This window comes from Stylophora pistillata, chromosome 3, assembly GCF_964205215.1.
Source record: "Stylophora pistillata chromosome 3, jaStyPist1.2, whole genome shotgun sequence".
Lineage (NCBI taxonomy): Eukaryota > Metazoa > Cnidaria > Anthozoa > Scleractinia > Pocilloporidae > Stylophora > Stylophora pistillata.
Window position 1 is genome coordinate 34,950,720 of NC_142521.1, and position 10,245 is coordinate 34,960,964.

The 10,245-nt window shown below is 40.4% G+C and overlaps 1 protein-coding gene and 1 long non-coding RNA gene across 2 annotated transcripts in view; one reads left to right on the forward strand and one right to left on the reverse strand.

The window, feature by feature from the left end:
* The window catches only part of LOC148735802 (uncharacterized), a 208,900-nt gene that overhangs the window by 156,468 nt on the left and 42,187 nt on the right, over positions 1 to 10,245 (reverse strand). The gene's annotated exons all lie outside the window — the stretch shown is intronic.
* LOC148735814 (uncharacterized) lies at positions 2,666 to 9,684 on the forward strand. Its single transcript, XR_015999216.1, has 4 exons — positions 2,666 to 3,011; positions 3,235 to 3,296; positions 3,770 to 3,816; positions 7,953 to 9,684. It is a non-coding gene; the product is annotated as an uncharacterized LOC148735814 (long non-coding RNA).

The following is a 10,245-nucleotide window of genomic DNA, read 5'->3' on the forward strand; positions in this document are numbered from 1 at the left end:
TGTGAAGACTACATGGAATCTTGTTCAGCAACTAATTACGTAAAAAGTAAAAAATAATAACAAAAAAGGTGTCTGTTTGCATTTCCATCCTCATGATTTGTAACTTTGCAACAAATAATGCGTTCTTGTTTTTTTGCTAGTTCTGCCACCAATTAATCTTGGCTATAATTAGTCAAATATAGCTGGCAATGCAGATTGCTTTATCCCTCACATCGCAATACCAACTGAATGTCAAGCAAATAAAATGAGAGCAAATATTTCCAACAAGTAAAATCACTACACAAGTTTCACAGTCGGCGAGGGAGAACAAATGTGTTGTTTAAGACCTCTCTGACCACCTGAGAAACGTGATAACTTTGTGTACCGATTATTAAATAAGAGCAGTAATATCAAGATCGATCGAATTCACCAAAGTAAACATTAACCGCCTCCCGGTTAGCTCAATGGATAGAGTGCTGGACTGTAGTGCGGGAGGTCGAGGGTTCGAGCCCCGGCCGGACCAACACTCAAGGTCTTAAAATAATTGAGAAGAATTTGCTACCTTTCTATAACATCAAGAAATGGATAGATATTCTAGTCTTCTCGGATAGGAACGAATAAATGGAGGTCCCGTCTCCTCCAGGCCTGGGGCAGGAGACGTTAATTTCCCACACACGAGATTACTGTGTGATGGATGTCCTCCCTGGGGTGGATGGGTGGGTTAGGACAGCAGGTCCACATCAGCTATTACAGCTGCCAATTAATCAACCTGCTTAAACAAATAAATGAACGAAAAATGATCAGTAGACATGTCGATTGCCATTAATTATAAATTATTGGAATATAACGTACCCTCCGCAGTCCTCTATCTGTCCCTTCTGGGCCATTTTCTTGCCTGACTGCCACATCGATCGTTGGTAATGCTCCCTTCAAAAGCCTTCGAAAGCTCGGCTGATTTCTAATGCTGGTATTTCGACAAACTGCTGTCTGGCGCGAAATGCACAGAACACAACACTGAGGTCTACGATGACTTAAAACCTGGCCGATGTTTATGGGCGAATTTCGTCCATTTCCTTCTTAAAATTTTATTAGAAGGAAAAAGATGCATTTATTTGCCTGGGGTTTGACTTGAATTCATACAGCTGACTAACCCGGGGCCACAGCTACACAAGATTTCCCGGACACTCTTTGAGTTCACTTATCTGCCATGTTCCCGGGCGCAATCTACACAACTGATGACGTCACAGAGGAATTTTGGCCGCGCGGGAATTGTCGCACAGTTTTTGGGAAAAATGCTCTACTTTGAGCCGGCGGGAAAACTACTAAAGCGCTCCCAGGAAGGTTCTAATACCATAATTTGATGAAGTAATACCTAAACTTTAATAATAAGAAATAAAAATGGGGGGGGGGTGGGGAATTTCGAGTCATGTGCACTTTAACATATTTATTTTAAATGTTTGCCAATTGGAATATCTCTCTTTTAGTTAATTATTTTTTCTTTCAATGTGAATTTCATCAAATAATTACGGAAAATTCTCAATTTTATTACTCATATCGATCTTCCCTGTTTCATTTCTGTTTTATCAATCGTCTTGGGTTTAGTTTTCATGTTTACTGGCTAGAGTTGAAAATAAACAAAGTTGTGCAATTTCGCGTGGTTGATGACATTGTTAATTAGCAATGACATCTTTAGTATGACGTATGTTGGGCCGTCCACTGTTTAGAAACAGACTGTTCTTTGTGTTGTTGGATTTAGTTTATTGAGACGTTAAGAGCAACATTGTTAATTTTAGCTTCTCTTTCAAAGAAGTAGCCTTCGTATTGTTATCTTGTTACAAAGGACCTCAAAAGCTGGATTACACAAGCCGTTGTTAAGTCCAGCTCGCGGTCTGTACTCGAATTTCGCAAGCTCCTGTGGAAGATCTCAAAAGTGTCTCACATACGGTAGGTACACTTTGAGCAACTATATTATTTTGAGAACTTTCCAACAGTCGTGGCTGGCTGAGTTTGGCTGCGCCAGCCAGCGAGCATTCCTTAAAATTTTCTTCACGGTCTAAGCTTGTAGCATTGCTTACATTTCAATCAAGCATTTATTTCCTCGTCATTTCATTAGAAAACCATGTTGCTTTGTTATTTTGTCACGTTCATCGTCATATAGCACGTACAGCCAAGCCAAGCTATGAAGCAGTGCCGTCGCTCCACATATTCAGAGTATGGTCATCACCTTTCCGGTCACGTTGCTTCGACACGAAAAACTTCCAGTATTAACGATTGTGTGATGATCTGTTCGAGCGAACCTCGCTGCAAGAGTATAAACTTCCGTTAAAAGACAAGTCATGTGATTTGAATGATGCAAACAAACATACTCACCCAGGGGATTTTGGTCCGAAGGAAGCATCAGTTTATATGGACAAGGTATGGGACTGACGAATTTTTTAAAAGAAAATAAAAGTGAGATTTCTTCTCTAGTTCAACCTTTTGTCAAAAATTTGAGAAAAAATACACTTCCGTTTTCAGCTTCGTTGTTTCAGGACATAAGCTTGCAGGACTTGCTTCTAACATAACCTTGCAGGACTTGCATTAAGCACCGTGACTATGCTATGCGTTCAAAGTCTTTCAAAGGATGTTAGTACACATTGACGCAGTGTAGATCGAATATCTGAACAGGTTCCATCAACAATAAACTTCGGTAATCCTTCTCGAATGAGACTAATCTTATTCTTAAAAATGAATTGAACTGATCAGCTAAACCAGCATCAGATATTGCATGTATGATATTAGCGTTCAGAAGATTGTTGATGGCTTGAAAAAGAACCCGCTGGTTTCCACAGTTATTCTCAGTAAGAGAGCAAAAATAAATTCCTTTGGCATTACGAACCAAATCATTAACTAATCAACACTGATCCATATACAAACGATTGCTGAGGTCACTCCTGGTGGTACTCCATTTTCTGCTTCCAGTTTTCTTCTCAACCTTTTCGTCGATCTCATCTCCTCAGCAAACCAGGGCGCACGCAGGTGAAGAGTAACAGGTTTGTAAACAATAGATGCCTAAGGGTCACTTAATGAACTAAGAGTAGAATCGTAACGGTGGAGAGACACAAAATATCAGTGGTGACCGAAAACAACTCAAAGTTACTTTTACCCGTATTTATCAAGTGGTTGTTTCAGAATTGTTAGGGTTTAGACTCTCATCACTTAATACAAGGCAACGAAACACCTCTTAGCATCACATCTATGTCTGTGTCCTTTCAGGAACCTTTAGGGTCGATGTGTTACGAAGTGATGGCATTTTCCTGCACACAGTATTTTATCAGGTAAATGTCTGATACTCATCCATCTGATTAATCCTTGATATTTTACTCTTGGACTTATCTTTTTCCAAATTATAGACTGCTTCCTTTATTCATTGATAATTCTGTCCATTATGCGTACCTGAAAAGAGATTTCTTTTTATTTGATGTCAACTTCAGCATGTCATTTCATTCAAAATGAGATCATGAATAAAGGTGCCGAAGCTGGAAGGGGTTCAAATTCATTCAAACCCAATACATTAACCTCTAAATTGAACAAAAAATTTCTCATAAGAAGAATAAAATCACTTGGAATATTGCAAACAATATCAACCAAAACGCCTTCCTCAAATCTCTCCTCCTTTCCCTTAGTGAAAGAGCAACATGTTGAGAGTAAGAACATGAATCGGCAAGTGGTTAATTTATAAAGATGAAAAAGTTAAATAAGGTAAACATGACCATACCGTAAGATAGTCTCGCTTTTTCTTTCTTTTAAGATACCTAGTGGGTCAAACAGATTCAACTCAGGATGCCATCGGGGAAAGTAAGTGAACTACTTTTTTTTTTTCCATTAATCGTGTAGATCGCTACGCATCATTTTTGTCTATTTTTTCTTGTGCAGTAGTAAATAATTCCAAGTTCATTTAATCAAATCTTAACTAAAGCTTAAGGTAATCTATTTACAAAAGTATTCTATAGGAGTCCCAATCAATTGTACAGATTGATGGGGACTCCCAAGCGTTTCTAAAGTTAGACAACGAGAGTCGGAAGTAGTCGCACGCAATTCTGGTTTTGGTCTCGCTGAGGGCATAGCGAATTATACCCTCAGGGGGTCATTCCCATTGTGGATGGTAGATTTATTTCGAAATTTCCACATGCCGTACAGAATTGTCTTAATTAGAAAGCGGGCAATACGATTCTGTTTTGGACTAGCGGGGATCCAACGAAAAAAGAAAACATAGGTACAGGATGGGAGAAATCTAGTTCCAAGGATAGAGGAGATAATAGGGGAAAAGTGGGTTCATACAAATTTCACACGGGGCCATTGAGAAAACAGTGATCTATAGTTTCTTTACGGGAACAGAACGCGCACTTATCTGAGTCGATGTATCCCCTATTTTTTAGAGAATCGCGGACCTTAATAGCGCGAAGTACAATTTTCCAGAGTATGTAATTCTTATAATTTTCAGAAAAGTCATCTCGCACTAAATTCCAAAATTTGTCAAGATTAAAGTCAATCGGAAGGAAGGGAGTCCAAAAGCGATGAAGAATTGGAGATGTGGAGTTTTCCTTCAGGAGAGTTCGATAACATTTCTTGGAAGAAAATTCAAAATCGCACCACTCCGTGCGGGAGAGAACCCCACGTAGAGTGGTGAGCGCCGAGAGAACATTCTCATAATAGGGCCTCAAGATCTGTGTACTCGGGGTGGAGTTATCTCGAAGAGAGCTCCACTCCGAGCGACAGGAGGCAAGCCTAGTGCCTAGAAAATATCTGGCCAAATAAAAGGATTTTGATTCGCGATCATCTAGATTGGAAATTACTGAGGCTAATTTAAGAGGTTTACCTTTGATCAGGAAATTCAAAATGCCGAGACCACCACTGCTAAGAGACTGGTGGCAGGACCCTCGGCTAACCATTTCAATTCGACAACCCCAGACAAATGGCCAGATTAAAGCGTTCACCTTAGAAATTACCCATTTTGGGACACACAAAACTGTAGAGAGATATAGGAGCTTGCTAATTCCGAGGGTGCTAACGATGAGTGATCGGCTGACAAGAGAAAGAGAGCGGGATTTCCATAAATTTAGATGTTTTTCTAATTTCTCTAGTTTTGGTTACAATGAATATATGAAGTTCTTACATTTTGAACTGAGGTATTAGATACGTATGATGCACGATCTTCGCAGTAGAGAGCGCTATTTATGCAATAGCGAAAATCAGACCTGAAAAAAATCAGGCCTGTACGGGATTCGAACCACTGACCTCTGCGATACTAGTGCAGCGCTCTACCAATTGAGCTAACAAGCCAACTGGGAGCAGGCCGTTAAGTTGATTCGTAATAAACCCGTGATGATAAATCAGATACAATGAATATATGAAGTTCATATATGTTTTTTCAGGTCTGATTTTCGCTATTGCATAAATAGCGCTCTCTACTGCGAGGATCGTGCATCATACGTTTCTCTAGTTTTGGCTGCCAGTTATCTAATTCAGTATCGCGGCCGAAAACAACACCTAGAATCCTAATTTTTGTCACCCATTTGAGGCCAAGTGGTTGGTCGTCGCGCGTACGCCACGCCCCCAACCACATGGCCTCTGTTTTCGTGAGGTTAAGGCGTGCCCCAGAGCCACGCTCGTAAATATTAGTCATGTTGAATAGAACTTGCAGAGAGCGATAAGATTTCACTATACAAGTCGTATCGTCAGCATAATTTCCAACTTTATAGCAGAGACCATGTGCAACCGGAAGGAGAAAGCCTTCGATTTCGGGATTATTTCGGATTTTGCATGCGAGAGTTTCAACGGACAAAACATAGAGCAGGGGAGACAGGGAATCCCTCTGTCTTACCCCACGAGACAAAGGAATCGCACCGGTTAGCCATTCATTAACAATAACACGCATATTGGTTCCATTATATAAAGTGTTGATCCAAAAACAAAAAGACGGGCCAAAACCAAAACGGGGTAAGAGGCTTTGCAGAAAGGTGCGATTAACGCAATCGAAGGCTTTCTCTTGATCTAAACTGAGAAAAATGCCGGTTTCATTCGTGCGGTCGATGTAATCTAAGATATCTTTAGGTAAATGTAAGTTTGAAGTAATTTTGCGTCCGGGCACAGAACAAGTTTGATCAGGGTCAACGATGTATTCCAGAACTTTAGAGAGTCGAAGTGAGAGAACTTTTGAGCATAACTTATAATCAACGTTTAAGAGGGAAATCGGACGCCAATTTTTCAGATTCTTACGATCTCCTTTCTTAAAAATAACGCGCGTGTTGCTCATCTTCATGGAATCACACATCTCTCCGGTTTGGTAGCATGCATTTAAGACTCGACATAAATGTGGAGCTAAACGATCCCAAAATCTAGCGTAGAATTCAACCGAAAGGCCATCAGGGCGGGGCGATTTATTCCTATTCATATTTTTCATAGCGAGAGTAAGTTCGTCAAGCGTGATCTCGCCTTCACAAGATGACGCCCGATCAAAAGTTAATTTCCGTGATAGAGAAGATGAAAGGTCTTCTTGAAAAGCAGCATCTATCGGTTCTTCGGAAAATAGCTGAGCGTAGAAATCGATATGAGCTTTTTCAATCTCTTCTTGGGAGGAGACTTCGATACCGGTAGAATCATAAACCGAAGAGATGTGGGATCGTTGAGCTTTAATTCTTTGTAAATTAAAAAAGTACCGACTGGGGCGTTCGCCTTTCTCTAGCTATTCTGCTCTACTACGAATAATGATTCCTTCGACTTGTTTAGTTCGAAGGGCTTTCAAACGACATTCGGTGGCAGAAATTAAAGGGATAACGGAATTGTCTCCGTCAACTAAACGTTGACGAAGATGGATCAATTTGTTCGTCAAAATCGCCTGCTCTCTTTGCAATCGTCTTCGCTTTTTAAGGGAAAAGGAGATCGTTTTTTTCTTTAATAGACTGTTTTAAAAACTCTCACCAATCTTGGAGACACGGAAAACAAGATAAAAAACGTATATGATCATCAATTAGTTTCTCTATAGTAGCGCAAAAATCCTTATCGTTCAAAAGAGAGTTGATTAAACACCGAACGACTGGCCCCCGTTTTACAGCGGTGGGAATATCAAAAGTAAGAAAAACAAAATCGTGGTCTGATATCCAACAAGGGCGAATGTCACACATAACATTGGGTGACAATAAATCTTTCGAAATCAAAAACTTGTCAAGTCTACTCCCAATTGACCGTGTGGAATTAGTCCACGTAAATTCTCTTGATCTTGGATGCAAATCTCGCCAAACATCTGAAAGCGCGAAATCCCTTTTTAAAGATACGTAATCTTTATGTATAGAGATATTCCCACCAAAATTTATCAAGATTGTTGTCGTAACAATTAAAATCTCCTCCGATGATAGTCGCAGAGGAGGGAATGAAAAATTCATGAATCGAAACAAAAAAAATTTTCCGTTCGGTAGGATTGATAGGAGCGTAGATATTGACTAGATTGATATCAAAGTCGTTGCAGCTGATCAAAACACTGACAATACGACCTTGTGAGTTCCTCTTCCAAGATACGATTTCGTTTGAGCATTTCGAAGAAATCAAGTTGACGACACCACCCTGTTTCCCGGAGGCAGGGGACCAAAAACTACGGCCCAGCCATCTACGGGATAGAGATTTGATAGTAGATTCAGAATGAATTAACGTTTCTTGTACAAAACAGACATCACAGTTGGACTTCTTGATCAAATCAAACAAGAAATTGTAGGTAAGGGTGCTTCCTAGCCCCCTTCCATTAATAGTTAAGAGTTTGAAGGAAATTGGAAAAAGACTCATTTAAAAAAATAAAAATTTACTTGGACTTTTTAGAGTGCCTATTTTTTTCCTTTTTTTCTTTTCCGGGGGGGGGGGGTTAGTTTCATTTCGACTTGGAGATACATCGGATGATTTTCTTTTGAGATCGTGATTGGTTTCCATATCATTTTTGGTTTCAGTGGTATACAGGGGATGAGACGAGGCTGTGGTAGGAACAGGTATCGATGAGCGTGGCTTTCCAGTGGTGAGCGTAGGTGCAGTAGGTTTACGAGTGCAGGCAAGGGACAGATCAGGCAAGCGAGCAGGTGTGCGACGGGATGATGGCTTGATGGGTTTGGGAGCAATGAAACCATGAGGATCCACGATGGGCGAATCAGAAGAGATGGATGACGGTTGAGAAGATTGTTCACTGAGATTGTGCGAGGGCAGTTCGGGTTGAGAGTGTTGCTGTTCAGGTTGAGAGTGTTGCAAAGGCTGTTCGGGTTGAGAAAGTTGCTCAGACTGTTCAGGTTGAGAGGGTGGCTGAACCTCGTTGAAATCATCAAGCGGTGGAGGGGATGGAGGAACTTGCGTAGAGATATCGGCGGATGGTGAAGGATTTTGCGTACAATTTTCGTCGGTGGATGGTGGAGGATTTTGCGTACAATTTTCGGTGATGGGTGCTTTTGGCGGCAGGAGAACAGAGGCGAGAGGGAGGTTTTCGTCTATTTCTTCGTCAAGATATACATCTTGGTTTTCGTCAGTGTGAGTGCCATGAATTGTTGGGAACACCCAGGAGTATTAGCAGTTCACGCCAAAGTGACCTTCCTGCTTACAAATACAGCACAATAAGGGGCGTGAACAATCACGGGCTTCGTGGCCAACACCTTCTCGATTGAAGCAAATTTTGTTTGTGCAAGCGTTGCTGAAATGGTCTGGACGATTGCATTTTCGGCAGGTTGGCTTCTGACTGTTGTATTTAATAAAAATCTGGTACTTCCCAAAACGGAGAAAGCTGGAGATGGGCTTAATGATACGGACTCTGTAATGTCGGAGACCATTATAAATGTTGGTCGCGTACGAGTGTTTTCCTCGGCGATAATGAATGACTTCACAGTAGAGCATAAGGCGTTTAATTATTGCAAGTTCAGAGAGTTCGAAAGGAGCGTCGTAGATAGTTAGGAAAGAGAGCGGTTTGTCGATGTCTTGAAGGGCGAAAGGTTCAGAATCAATGTTGAGAGAATTTAGGCGTAGGAACTGTTCTTTGGCGGCAATAGATTTGAAGGTGATCACAACTTCACCGTTGAGTTAACGTTGTAAACACTGAATGTCGGTCGGAGAGACATTACACTCGGCAAAAGCATCAAATACAGCACGGACGCTTGTATTCTTGTTTGGCATAAAGAAGGCAGATTTCGGCCTCTGAGGCATGCTGGTTTTGGGAAACCGTATTTGTGGCGGTCTTGTTTCACTTGTAATATCAGAAGTGCGAGCAGCTCTTGAAGCGTAAGAGTCGCCATTAACGGTTGAGCGGTCTTGAACATTTTCGTTGCCAATCCTTATCATTTCTTCAAGTCAATCCACATTCATTGTTAAATCCATTATCATACACAAAGTAAAAGTAGAAGAGAGGGCCCAGAGGGCAAACTAACCTGAAAAATCTCGAATTCCGTATATCACGCTTTGACCAGGCAGTAGCGACAAAAGCACGAGAAGCTCTTTACTGTTTCAGTCTTCTGGGCCTCATCAGTGCAGTGCTGATGCCAGGATGGGGGAGAACCGAGACGGTCACCCCAAACGACCCATATATATAAAGTGTGACTTGATTTTCGTAGAGCAGTGCTCAATACATAGAAGTAGAGCGAAGTATATATTGTGGGAGGAAAAAGACAAGTAAACTACAAGTTCATCCCTACAAGCCTGTTTCGTGGTCGCCCACTGATGAGTGGGCGACCACGACCACAGTGGAATCCCCTGATGAGTGGGCGACCACGAAACAGGCTTGTAGGGATGAACTTGTAGTTTACTTGTCTTTTTCCTCCCATAATATATATATATATATATATATATATATATATATATATATATATATCTCAAAAAAGAAACAACAACTTTGAGTTTAAATTTATAAGGCATGTTTCAACATTGTCATCTTCAGTTACAAATGAGCATTTAACGGTTGTACATTTGAATTTATATTAAGGTACCTTACAAATTACGTGTCAGGGCTTACGTTACATTTGAAAGTTAAAAACGCGAAAAATGTAAATAGCGCGCTTGACTAGATCATAAAAAATTAAATAATAATAATAAATAAATAAAATAATAATAATAATAGTAACAATAAAAATAATAATAAAATAAAAGACCAAGGAACAACATAATTAAAAGGAAAGAGACAATTCTAGATGTTTCAATTGCTGATTAAGAATGGGCTTTTCCCACTTAATATGCAATGCCTCTTTGATCTTGATTTTAGTATTTTGAAGCGGC